The sequence below is a fragment of the Mytilus californianus genome, unplaced genomic scaffold (assembly GCF_021869535.1).
Source record: "Mytilus californianus isolate M0D057914Y unplaced genomic scaffold, xbMytCali1.0.p SCAF_2, whole genome shotgun sequence".
NCBI classification, from domain to species: Eukaryota; Metazoa; Mollusca; class Bivalvia; order Mytilida; family Mytilidae; genus Mytilus; species Mytilus californianus.
Window position 1 is genome coordinate 86,181,144 of NW_026262668.1, and position 14,953 is coordinate 86,196,096.

Here is a 14,953-nt window from a genome sequence, read left to right on the forward strand (position 1 = left end):
ATTTTAGTACGTCTTTGACTACTATTCCATAGCAAAGGTCTGAAACAGATAAAGCATTACGATTGCTTAGTGTTACCATACAGGCTAATCAATTGCACATTTAAAAGATATAGGTGATGTGAAGAACAAACATATAGCTGTAAAAATGGTCCTAATCAGTCTAAAGTTTTTTTATTTTTAGACTATTTCGTGTGGAACGTTGGCGAAAATTCCAATTCTCACAAATTGAGAATTTGTTTAAAATATATCTGAAACATTGTTTGATGTTATCTTATATAAATACTATTTAATGGAAAATGTCACGAAGGCGCGTTTGGAATTGCTATTTGATTTAACCTAAGGATGCAACATTTAAATAAGAACAAAATAAATGAATAAACAAATGTAACCAAAAAGCGTTTGGAAAAAATTAAACAAAAGAGCTGTACATCCCTTTGTTGAAATTTACGGTAAAGATACAGTTTTAAGCAAAAACATATAAATCACTTAAATAATGATGTTGTAGATTATTATAACAAAATTAGTTTACCATATGTTGATGCGGATGTTTTGGGGTAAGGGAGGGTAAGGATTAGGATGATAGCTTGTATGACTATTTAGGTCTCATATCAAACTTGGGACTTGATATTTGATGTTATGTTAGCTTTACAAAAAGTCATATCACATCGATAACGCCGATGTCGTTGGCAATCGCTTTATTTAGACATGTAAAGTATCTTTTCTAAAATACCTGCACAAATTGAAATAAAATGTGCCAAATGTTAATGAATATGTTCAAGCGACCTTTGCTTCTTTAAGCACTTTTTACTTGTCAGAGAAGCTCACAGTCCATGGAGAGAAAAAAATCGACCTTTGGCAGAAAACCTGGCAATTCTAGTCAATTACGGTTGATTTCGAACACACATCGCCACGAGCGGGATTCAAACTCACAACATCAGAGTTGACAGGCTTGTGATCGTAAATGAAAAACTATTACCACTCGGCCCCCGAAGTCCTTGACCTGTTAATTGTTACAATGGTCTTCAGGTCTCGTCGCATGCTTTCTAATATGAAAAAAAAACAACGCATATTTGTTTTGTTTGACGGTTTGACGTTCTTTCTAAGATCTGTTTCCCTCGTTAATGTCGTGATTTTTTTCTTGAAACTTTATATGTTGTTGCTAAGTAAGATTTTAGTTGATATATAATAATCTCAGGGTCGTCGACTACGCTTTTTAAAACTCCAAACTTACGACAAAACAGACTATGTTTCTTTCCTTATTGTTTTATTGTTAATTTTCATTTGTTGGACGATGGTGTTCCTTTAACACCGTCTTACGGTGTTTATATATCCTAACTCGTTCGCTATGCCCGTGTCTGCAATGACGTTTTTGGTTTCAATGAGCGTAATGTACGTTTTATTGGTAGCTTATTAAGTCAGGGATTTCGTTACTACAAATTACTCAAAACCTTTACTAAATTCTTCCATAGATACAACGATTCAGGTTGCAAGTTTGGCTGTACCCGTAGAAAATTTATTTGAGACGAGATAGCACATCATAATTTTTACGGTGATGTTGTTTACAGAGCCCGGAAAATCTAGATACGGTCCGAGCAAACTTACCAATCCTTTAAATAAACTTATTCTAAAATTTTACCAATTCAACACTGTAATTAGATCTTTGAATATTGTTTTTATTGGTATAAGTATTGATAAAACCAAACTAAATTTTATTGTAATACACATATGCACTTTCACGGTACTACGATCTGTCGATACTTATATTTTGGATTTGCATAATGTCATGTTTTTCTTTGACTATTAATGACGTCGTCTTTACACTAAATCCATTGGATGTTGGATGTGTACTGATTGAAATTTAGTCTTAGCTACATACTTTTTGTGTCTGTCCTAAGTAAGGTGCCTGTAGTTTAGTGATTGTCGTTGGTTCATGTCTGTCCTGTTTGTTTTTCGTAAATTGTTTTATTAAATATTAGTTTTCTCAATTGATTTGTTTCATATTTGTCATGTCGGGGTCTTTTATGGCCGACTATACGGTATGGGGTCTCCTCGTTCTGGTACGGTTGCCTATAACTGCTTACATCCACTTCATTTGAACTTTGGTGGATAGTCATTGGCAATCATGCAACATCTCTTTATTTTTATTCATAATAAATTGTGTTTTGTTTTCAATTAAGAATACGTATCACACCCACCCGATCTGAATGTGTCTAGTCTGCATAAAATGTGTACATCTGTTGATTTCCAAAATGTGCATACCTAAAAAAAAAAAATATTCCAAATTCGTTAATGTACTAAAGTCTATTACAAATAAGACAATTATAAGTAACGAATAGTTAACGAAAAAATGATATGTTGTCACACAGAAAACTATCGAATTTTACAATGTTAAACTGATATAAATGGTGATTTGCCTGAGTACTTATAATTGCAGTCCAATAGCAGTGGTTCATCTCCTTTCCTTTATTAAAGTTACTTTGCCTCAAAGGCTAGAATGAGAGCAATATTTTGCCTGGCTGTTTTACTCGACAATCGATTAAATGTGAAATTAGGTAAACACATTTAAAGATATATACAGAGAACAAATTAACTGAACTCGTTGTATTTATAAGTACTAAGGACTGAAGAAAGAGTGCTCCTTTTTCTCATTGTCTGATATCTTCATAAGCACTAAAATAATCCAGAACCATAGCCCACGTGATTTTGGGAGACTTTGAATGACATACCCTTATTAAAACTAAGACTTCAGATTAAAAGGGAAGATCTACGAATATCGATCTCAGCATGCATTCCTTGACTTTGTCAATTACTTTAATAAGTTTAACCTTATTAACATTCAGAACATTTCGTGAGATAATCTTGTAATTAGCTCATGTGAACGAAAGATATTTGTTTGTCACGTAGGTGAAATGAATGTTATATATATCTGGCAGAAACTGTTTCTACAGAAGTCACTTGATACGAACAGACAGACAGGTAAGCAAATAAATTTTACTTTTAATTTTATATTTGATGATTAATTATTTTCTGTATCAAAAATAACCTTTCTTTGATACTTGAAAATATATATGTACAGCTACACATTTGTGAATAAATGAGTTTGACAAATTTTCTTAAATTGTTTGAAAAAAAACATTAAACAGTTTAATTATGTAGAGTTTACATGTCGACCTCTTTTTGCTGTGCATTTATAAGTCTTTGTCAGAGCACTTTGTGTCTGAAAGTAATTAGTAACCTTATTGTGTAAGCTTTTTCATATATGCGTTATCCTAAAAGTCTATTCCATCTTTTTTAAGATGAAGAACATATGAAGTAATAGCTTCCAAATTAATCCGTCATAATCTATTTGTGGTCATTTGTTAATTTACCCAACTTACAACATATGATAAATTAATCTATGCTCATCTATAATAAATAACTGTAAGATGATTACTTTTTGGTCTGTGACGCAAGTAGAACACTTTTGATAGGCGATGCCGAGACAACAAGACATCCTTTTCCGTCAAGCATGACACATTTAATTAAGGCGTAAGGCAAAGATTTGTCTTTTCGCAACCTTAGAAATGTATGGGATAGCTCGTATACTTGCATATTACTTATCTTGCGAGCTAGCGCGTTAGCAATCCGTTTGTTGGTCTAGTACGAGGCAAACATCATATAAATATTTACATCAATACATTGAAATAAGGAGATGATGTATGATTGCCATTGAGACAACTATCCATAAAATTCCAAACGACGAAAATATGAACAATTTCAGGTCAACGGCCTTCAACGATGAGCAAAACCCATACCGTGTAGTTTAATTCCAGCTAACTTTGGAAAGCGCTGGTTTCATGTTGTAAGTAGTCTGTTTGTCATTGTGTACCTTCTTTTTAGATGTGTTCCGTTTAATTTCTTAGATTAATGCTAAGCTTACACGGTCGTTTGGTCATATCGTTAAGTAGTTTCACAATTATTATATTTATTCACGAGGCGGAATTGTTAAATTTGAGATAAATCATGTTTTCCTTGACAGTCTTCCCGAAATGCCGACATTTCAAATAACAATACATTCATTTCATGACAGGAAGGACCATTGAATAAATGTTTTACTTTTTATAGGAAACGTTTTTTTTTCCTTTTTTCCGAATTAGAGCACCGCCAAGTAAATAGCAAAAAGATGTTATATATGTGCATATTTTATATAATTGTGAAAAGCAGGCTTTATTAACGATCTTAAGTTAGTAATATTTTTGAAAGAAAGTATAAATGGTGTAACCAATAACTAATTACCTTATCTCCAAAGTATTGAAAATTACTATCCATCTAGTTTTTATTTTATTTCTTCTTTTTTATTTTCATTCTATTAAGAGGACGATTGGGTTTATAGCTACTCATGTATAATGAACCCTTGCTCATCTTGGGACAGCAGAAACAACCATAACTGTCCTATCACACCTTTCGAACCGAAAGTATTTTGAGCTAGACAGCAAATGGTATCATTAGCAGGGAGATTTTGAAAGTAACTATTCGATTTTTATATATTTTGTTTCAGGTGGAAAAGGCAGAGATGATGCCAAATATGATTGCTGCGGTAACGGGACTAATGTTTATCATGCCTGCTGTATATAGTGCATTTACCGAAGAACATTCCAAAACGATGCCGAAGGAAAACATTTTTGAATTCGCATCATCGCGTAACATGCTTGGAGTAGATTACGATGACAAAAGAGGGTTTTGGGACAAAAGAGGTTATGGTGATAAAAGGTCAGAGGCAATATCAGAGAAATCGTTACAAGATAAAGTTTGTGAACAATATCCCAGTATTTGTCTTTTAGGATTGATAGGACCAGACAAACTAACTCGTGACGCTCGTACTGGTAGCTTAATATTAACGAAACGTGGGTATGGCGACAAACAAAAAAGAGGTTTCTGGGATAAACGTGGATTTGGAAACAGAAGAGAAATAAATGACAAGCGGGTTAGACGAGTTTATCCCTTGATGTTACTTCCGAACACTGCTTAGATGCTTAACAAACACATATTATTGTCTCAAATAAATACACTAATTTTGGAATTCATGTGGATTTTATCTTTCTCGAAGAAGCCTGTTATCAGACCCTGACAACTAAGCCAGGGTCACAAGTCGATACAAGAATGATAAATTATAAATTTACTTTCTTTATTAGAAGAAATTGTCATCAATTGTAAATTATATGCTAAAAATATGTATGATACCGAAATAATGTCCTTCATAAAGGTATCATCAAATCCAAAAGTTTTGAAAGCCAACAATAGAAAAAAATTTAACAAGGTATAAAAGCCAAATGACCTTTACAATGCAGCCTTTAACTGTCTAAGGTCAATTTTGCCTCAGGTAGTTACAATGTTAAATTTTGAATAAATAGATATAAATCCAAACACAAACAATTAATATAAAAATATATGATTTTAATTGGTCTTGTACGAATCAGTGATAACTGGTTGTATGGTACTATTGGCGGCTGATATTCCAACATTAGAGATACTATTCAAGATACTGTGAAAATGTATGATTCAGATTTCCGCAAACTGAATCGTGTTTCTGGAATAAGCATCACAGTTAACATTCCAGTTAATCTTTAAGAATATAAAAACCGGCAAAACTGTGTTAAGTCTTTTTTGTCGAACGGAAAAAAATTACTACAACGGATTTTATAATAATTGTGTTTAAACCAAATGAAAACTGAAAACCTTCAGTTGATATATCTAATATTAAAGTTTGGGTGTAATTTGTGTAACAATTGTTATAATTAGATACCCCTGATTTATAATGCACTTTTAAAAAAGGGGGGTAGCAGCCTGTTTTGAAGTTTTGCATGCATCTAAAGCATGATGTATTGCATATGAATATCAAATAAATGATAAGTCACTTTTATAACTTTTTAATGAAGAAGATTAAGTTTGTAAATTTCGCAAACAGTTAAAAAAGAGTTTTACTTTAAAGTATGTCTTTAAACCCTGCTCCATGATTTTTATTAAAAAATTTATGAAGTTGATGCCACAGAAATTTCCGTTCTATTGAACTATTCCTAAGGGGTCCCGAAATTGTTTTTGAGTATAAATAGTTGAATCTTCCGAACAGTTTGACGGTTGGACAAAGTATGCGTAAAAGTTATGACTGCATTGTGCATCGAAATCTTATTTTTCAAGGTTTTGTTTTTATATATGACACATTTACTTGAATGATTTAAGCTATAAAAACTATATCGGCGACTCCATATAACTTTATTATCAATAAAAATAGAAAATTTAGTGGCATTGACATATCGTAGAGCAGGTGTTGTAAAAATGCAAATATTTTGCAATTTTTTAATTGGTATCGTTATGTTATATAACATATGTCGGACATTTGTTATTTTTGTTATTCTATCCAAGAGATAATCAGTTTGCTTTATTTTGGAAAGTATTAAAGTCAAATACTGGTACTTCATTTTATTATATTGATATACTTTAACAGTTCAACATGCTGTATATAGTTGCTTGCCAATTTTTATAAAAGCAATGAGAGTACTTTTTACTTTAAACGTAGCTTATCAAGTTCGTGAATGGTCCTCTATGTTATATGAAATAAGATGAAAGAGGCCATCAAGTTCGATGTATAGCCGCACGAGTAGGAAGTTTCAAAGTAACAATGAAGTCCTGTTTTGATAAATAATAAATCAGGGGCAACTATAGTTTACCAATGTTCAATCTCGTAAATCCAATAAATGAAAGCGTAAAGTCCAAAAGAAGCGAGACCTAGTGTGTCGACAGGACTGAGGTTTCCTACAAGGTATGCATCAGTCGCAATGGCTAATACAGTCTTGTTAAAATGTCACGACATGGAATAGAACACAGTCGGTAAATTTATAGATCAGATAACTATTCTGGTATCTTAAAATTAAAGACCGCGAAAAAATATCTCTAATAATTTGTGACACAGACACATTTTATCAATCAAATAATTCGTGATGATGGTCATAAAACTTTTCGATTTCAGTCGTTCTTTTTCAGAGCAGTTAAGGCGCTATAAACACTCCACAATGAAGTCCGTTTAATGTGAACATGAACGCGTGTCAAGCGTTAATAGAGATGTGTAAACGCCATAGGATTGGGAAAGGGGTATTTTCCTAATGCGAAATAGGAAGTTGACAATGTATCGTCACAGATTTCATATATCCTAGTTTGAAGTCGTCCATTTGTATCAATTTCAAGAAATAGTCTAATCTAAATATAAAGCACGAGTGTTGATTCATCTATTAAGTTTTTTTTTTAATTCCGATTGGTATTAACAATATTAAAACAATAATAAATTTGGAAAGAGTGTCTTCGTCTTTTTCACGTTTTTTGCCACTGTTCGACATAATCCTTGACTGAATCCTTTAATGTTTTAAAGTTTTCAGTTATAGAAATAAACTAATCATAGATACCAGGATTAAAGTTTTGTACGCGAGACGCGCTTTTCATCTACAAAAGACTCATCAGTGACGCTCGAATCAAAAAAGTTAAAAAGGCCAAATTAAGTACGAAGTTGAAGAGCATTGAGGACCCAAAAATTTCGAAATGTTTTGACAAATAAAGCTCACTGTATTTCGTTCCGTTTGCTAACACGTTTCGAACATAAGTGATATAACGACAGCTTATCGACATGGAAATTGATAACTGTGAATGACTAAATACCGAACATATAACAAAGGCACAGCATTACCTTAATTGTGCCAAACATAATTTAAAGTTCCAATATGTATCTTTTTGTGCGTTTTCTCTGTGATGAGTGTTCTTGCTTATGTTTGAACTGTATTTCTGTCACGTAGTGTTGTCATTTTAGCAATATTTTTTAACATTGCCATATAAGCGGGAGGTTTGGCTAGCCATAAAAACAGGTTTAACCCACCATTTTTTCTTTAAATGTCCTGTACCAAGTCAGGAATTTAGCAGTTGTTATCAAATAGTTCGTTTCTATGCATGTTGGCGTTTATTTTTGTTGCACTTATGTGTTCCTGTTGTTCTTTTGTTTTCCTCTTAAAGTTGATGTGTTTACCTCGGTTTTAGTTTGTAACCCGGGTTTGTTTTCTCTCAATCAATTTATGACTTTTGAACACCGGTATACTACTGTTGCCTTTATTTGTCCAGTCGTACAAATGTTTGCTCGTTTACACATATATAAATGTATAAAACATTCCTCATCACTTGTAAGGAATTGCATTCTAGATGCTCTTCTTAAATATTCTGCATCAGTTACCAAGCATATATAGATATTACCAGCTAGTGGGGCTGTCAGATTGGATGACAGGCATAGAGTTGGTTGCAAAGGAAAGGAACATCTATTTAAATGCGGCAACAGTGCTATAGTGATACGTGTCATAGCATTTGCAAGTAAAAAATTACTGTTTGCATAACGGTTCTCATTAAGAAAAAAGTAAAATCACAAAAATACTGAACTCCGAGGAAAATTCAAAAAGGAAAGTCCTTAATCAAATGGCAAAATCAAAAGTTCAAACACATCAAACGAAGGGATAACAACTGTCATATTCCTGACTTGGTACAGGCATTTTCTTATGTAGAAAATGGTGGATTGAACCTGGTTTTAAAGCTAGCTAAACCTCTCACTTGTATGACAGTCGCATCAAATTCAAAACAAAATTTCGAAATGTGTCCCGAATAACTATACATACCGGCTGGTTAGATGGATACTTGCAATGATAGCGATGAAATGATAATTTATGATAAGACAAGCATTTGATCCCTCAAGTTCGGAAAAGTAAAACAAAGACAAAGAGAAGAAATGGGAAGAATCGATAGCCAAAGAAGATTAACAACATGGCAAAAATAAAGTACATAAATGCATTATAAAATTAGTAGTATACAAAACGGTATATAGAAAAATTAAAACTATCAAACAAATTCAAATTGAAATTGAAACAACTCATGAGGAGAAATTCCTGCGTTCTGAAAAGGAATAGCAATTTTTACTCCATTAGTTTTATCCATAATATTTTTAGTGGCAAATAACAATTCGGTGATATTTCTTATACGGATTGTTGCTACAACAATAAAATATATTATACTAACGGATTTTTTTACCAAATCATGATTAATCTTCATATAATTGCTATTCATGCCTACCCATCATACTTCTTTCTGTTTTAAAAGATTCAATACCTGACTTACCTGAGGTAATTGAACATACCGGATTATTGACGTCACAAAGATTCGATTCCTTTAGGCAAGATTTGAAACCCATGATTGATTTTTTTTAAACTTTTTGGTTCGTGAAACATTTCTTTGAATCCTTACCCTGACTTAAATCAGTAAAAATGTTGCATTTCCATATTTCCAAGACCGAGCAATGAAAATCCGAATTTGGCCATAAGAAAGATGCAGGCAGGAAAACGTCAACGTGCTGTTGCTAGACAATTGCACGTCAGAAACTCATTTACAGTCTTTACAACAACGGTACAGGAAGACGGAATGTGTTAATGACCACCATGACCAGATCAACCTGTAGTGACAACATCATGTCGATGACATTTTATTACGCAACGTTATTTTTGGTACAGGTTAACGATTGCAACGTCATCTGCTTACCAAGTCGTCGGATGTCATGGCAGACAGATTCACGCCGTGAATGTTTCCCATATACTGAAATGCCATAGAGTCGACTGCAGAAAAAATATTTTAAGGCTATCAGTTTTAACCGCATAATTGCCAAAATATACTGTAATAGGTGAGAACGACAGCAAATCAGAAGGGAGAAAACAGAATTTCAAACATGCCCAACAGAACTGGTTGACTTTTCTGTCAATCATTCAGGCGTTGTTACTAGCAGTCATTACATTCGACGGTGGTACAGCCATTGGTAAGGAGAAACCAGAGTTTCAATACCTTCCACTTGATTTGAACAATAAACGTTACGTTATCAATTCAACTTTTTAAGTACAAATTTTATTTAGACAATGTTTATATATTTATTTTACAAGTACATGTATTGCATATTTAAAAATTAAAATTGAAAAAAATAATCTAGTGTTGTGTATTTAAAGTATTTTAGTATATAATCTTGGTCATCTGCAACACAGACGTGAACTGTCGATTAGGTCATTATGGCTTCAATAATTCTCCAAATATATAACATCTAATACTAAATCTTTTTGAACTTCATTAATGTATGTCCGGCAGTGTATATGTATGGATTTTCTATATATGTACATAGTTTGGTTCTCCTAATACACACTAATAAATGCATTTTACCATCATCTGAAAAATCTGAACAATACTTGTTATTCAGTCATGTAAAGCTTGTCATTCAATTTTCAGTCTTATCAACTACAGTGAATTCATTACTGTTAAAACAATTAACTTGCAGTCAATTCAGTACTATTCAGTAGCATTTCAGATGTTAATGTGTACAGGTAAATAGTAGTTACGAAACAATCTTAGTATAAACTAAACAGATCTTAATTGACTGCAAGCAAAAGGTCTGAATAGAACTGAATTTACCGTAGTGGATAAGTCTTTAAATTACTGAAATACTAAAAAATAGCGTTATAATTTATTGTTCAGTCTCTTCAGAGCTGTTCAAATCAAAATTGGATTACTAGTGACATTTTATTACATCATAGCTTTTATCCATGAAATTGTCGGAGGCATATTTATTTTAAGCAGATAGTAGGTTGACATAATTTCAATGGTATATAATTACTTGCATACTGAAGGACCTACAAAATCAAAAGGTATCTTAATGAATAGCCAAATTCACCTGAGGTGAAGTTGGAACCTTAGTTTCTTAATAATTTCCAGATCATAAACGGAGAATTCGTGTTATGAATAATGTCAAAGGAAGCACTCACTGATAAGCTAGTGATACCCTCGGGAATAAGCATTCCACCAGCAGCGATGTCGACATATGCTAGATAATGAAAATAACAAAGGGTAAATTTAGTTTGTCCGAATCATTCCAATATTAATCTACCTCAGGAACGCTCAAACCAAAACAGTTAAAAGCCAAGTATGTATAAATACTTGAATGTTATAGGAGCTATATGACCAAAATGGACAGGAAAGAATATCCAAATCAACGTAAGGTCAACCTTGCCTGAGGCAGTTGGAACTTTGGCTCATGGAACATGAAAATTTGAACCTGCTCACAAATAACTGTCAATATAAAAATAAGAAGATGTGGTATAATTGCCAATGAGACAACTCTCCATCAGAGACGAAAAAAGCACATACTTACATCTATTTGGACACTGGAAGGAAATTTTGCTGGTCTAACAAAAAGTATGGATACATTATAAGAAACCAAGAAGCCGAAAAACAACTTATAAATTTAAAAAAACGACTAAAAAGCGTCATCGAAACTAGTTCACAAAGAGAGAGATATATATGCCGCCGATTTGCGTGTTTGGTGTTAACCGTTCGTATCGTAACCAGCAGATCGTTTCATAATCTACTATAACTTAAAAACAAAACAGACATGAATGTAAATAGATTGATTGTTCTAAACCAGACCTATAACAGAAATGTCTAAGAATTCACGTGTATGTAAAGAAAGCTATAATGGAATCTTATGAAGATCTAAGGAACTGATAGGAGAAAAGAATTTAATCTGGATAAATGGCATACCATTAATGGCGAAGAATTCCAGGAAGAATAACGGATATTCGAACAAGAGGTGACAAATCATCGCAATGAGCGTTACACTTTATCACGATTCAGTGATAGACAATATAAACTACTCAATAACTTAATACAAACAGTGTGTAGATAGTAACGATGGCATTCCAATGGAAGAAAAAAAATTATCTAACTGTTTGAACCAATGTGAGTGATTGGTATATATTTCATTTTCATATGTTGGTCGCAAAAAAGAAACATTCTTCATGCTAAATATTGCATGTACCGACAGTTCTGTCAACATATTTTGATGCGGATTGCAGCGACGAAAACTTTTAAATTGTGTTATTTTCTTTTTTCGTCTGTTTCAGTTGTTAAAAGTTAAGTACGTCGGACAAAGCGGCATAACTCGGATTTTTCTGGGTCTGTATGCTTTGTGTTGATTTTTTTATGGTAACTAATAGTAAAAAAAAATCAAGCATAAAAGAAAATTGGATGTTTTTTTTTTAATTTTTAAATCTCTGCACTAGAGTAGCCTTACGGTTTGAATGGTTATACGGTATTTTTGAAAATTAAGTTGGAATACACATGTAATGACAAAAGAAATTCTCTAAATATAGGAGTCTCAAACGGCTGCTGAAAATAGATGTTCATAATTCTTATGAACGTATGATCGAGAATTCTCTTGTTATACTGCGGAAATTTTCACAAGAAAACCGACTTTGAATAAATCTGAAATGAACAGAAATGACTGTCTTTTCTAGATTTGGATATTTCAGTTTCACATGGAAAACTATACAAAACGTCACGACAAAAGAACGATTTTTCGTTCCCTACTGTTACTTTTCCTTGTTTGTACGGTGATGTTCCTTTAGCCTCTTCTTATGGTGTATATATTTTCCAAATCGTTCGGTATGGCCGAGTCTGTAGTGATGTTTTTTAAAAATATTTAGTAAATTCTTTCATACATACACACATTGGTTTGGAAATTTGACTGCACTATAGAACACTTATTACAAATGGGATATCACATCCTTATTTTAACGGTAATGCTGTTTAAAAGCCTTTAGATTTAGCCACGAACTATGTAAACACATTGATCCTTTGAATAAAAATTTTTTTTAAAATGAATCAAGCCCTAACTATTGAATTCTACATATTTTCTTATGCTGTGTTGTTATACTATTGTCTGTGGTTAGGAGGGGGGTTAAGCGCTCATAAACATGTTTAATCCTACCACATTGTTTATATTCCAGTCTCAAACAAGGAGTATGTAATCAAGTGGTTGTCATTGGTTGCTGTCTGTCATATTTTGTTTTTCGTTTATTCTTTAAGCATAATGTTTTTTATAGCTTACTGTATGGTATGGGATTTCGTGTCTTGTTAAAGACTGTACGATGACCAATAGTTGTTTACATCCTTGGCCTTTGGGTCTCTGTCGGATATTTTAATAACACGTCACTTCAGTGACATAACAATCAAATTATCACGGCAAAGCAAACATTAACATTAACATTTTGTGAAATCATTACTTTTGAAGTTCAGAAAAGTAATTACTAGTAACAATATCATTCAATCTTTAATGTTGTATGTTGTGAATTTATAGTGTAAAATAAGTCCCAAAATGTACCTTCTCAATATTTATCTATTTTGATATGTGGTTGCGAAATGTAGTAACCTAAAATTAGGTTGTCTTGGATATGTCCGAAAATCCCATGTTATGAGTTTAGATCGTTTGAGTTCTATAAATCTTTAAATATATTTTATTAACCAAATTTTATATGCGCTAGCTGATTTCATAGCCCTATTTTTTCTTATTGTTGTACGAGCTCTGACAATATTTGCTAGAATTTTTAATTAATTATGGTTGTCCATTAGGTCTCTGGGGTAAAACTATATATTATTGTTAGGTGTGTTTAACCATATAAAGAAATTATAGCTTCATCTAATTTAGGTACTGAACTATCAACACGTGTCCTAATACATTCAAGTATATTTCTCTGTTCTCGCGTATTATACTTTTACAATGTTATAATTGGAGAGGATAGCTATACACCAACGTGACCAGATAGCTAAAGTAGAACTGTGGATGCTTGAATGATTTTCTCCATGGAATTTGTTGTCCAAAAAGTTTATCCTTGTATCGGTTGTCCCGCTTTTGTCGATATTTTTTTCCAAATGTATGACGTTAACGAAATAACCGAGATCTTCCTGAAAAAATAAAGTGTCTACATATGATGATAACACGATGATTAAACGATGTATTATAGTGAAACGAAAAGTCGTGATGCATATAAAAAGACGAAACAGTACTTTAATTTCGTAAATCCATTTTGAATAGATATCTACAAACCAAGTTAAAACAACTGCGGGAATTGTATGTACTCCAAAAGAAACGAGTCCAGGTGCGTCGATAGGATAACATTTCCTACTATGAATGCGTCTACTGCCATTGTTATCCAGACTCAGTTAAAATGTCACGATTAGAAAAGGGACACAATCGGTTGACTATTCTGGTATCAAAGACCGAGGATCTTTTTTGAATTGGGATACATGCACTTCGTATCGGCCAACCAATTCGTAATTGTGGCCGTAAAACTTGTGTTTCTGTTTTCAGTCGTTCTTTTAATAACCATTCTGGAGCAGATTTTGCGTTGTAAGAACACCTTTATAATGAAACCCGTCTAACGTGAGCATGCACGTGCGTTACTTACAAATTGAGATATGCAAACGTCATACGATGGGACAGAGGGCATTTCACTACTGACAAGTGGGAAGTTGACAGTTGGCAAACTGAAATCATTTCGTTTATATATCATAAGTGAAAGTCGCCCGTTAGTCAATTTCAAGAAAAAAGGTCATTGCATCATCAATAAATATTAAGGTAGATTAAGGAACTTGGCAAGATGTTTATTTTCCTTCTTTTTGTCTGTGAGAATGTTTTATATGATATCAACTTCATATGATTACAAACACGAGTCAACCAGTAGAGTTACATAATTAGTACTTATCGGAATACCGATTGTTTTTTTAAATGTAAATCCATCAAACTCGACAAAAATATTGTAGATCAAAACGTCTAGCATATTAATGATATTGTTGTCGGTGTATTTTTTTGTTTAAAACAGTATGGTTCTTCACAAAGTCTAATTTTTTGGGACAAAAAACGCGAAATTTGTATACGAGATTACCATTTTAGTACGAATTAAAAAAAAAAGGAAAAATAGCACAGTTGAAAGAGAAGATTGATCCTTCAACTGAACATGAGATTGTGCAAAATGTAGACAAATCAAAAGTTTGGGTATAAACATATTTCACATTTTGGGTTAAATAT

The 14,953-nt window shown here is 32.7% G+C and overlaps 1 long non-coding RNA gene across 1 annotated transcript; it reads left to right on the forward strand.

Annotated features, from left to right (window-relative positions):
* The first annotated feature begins 2,937 nt into the window (after nt 1–2,937).
* LOC127728811 (uncharacterized) lies at nt 2,938–4,739 on the forward strand. Its single transcript, XR_007994381.1, has 2 exons — nt 2,938–2,976; nt 4,538–4,739. It is a non-coding gene; the product is annotated as an uncharacterized LOC127728811 (long non-coding RNA).
* Nucleotides 4,740–14,953: the final 10,214 nt, after the last annotated feature.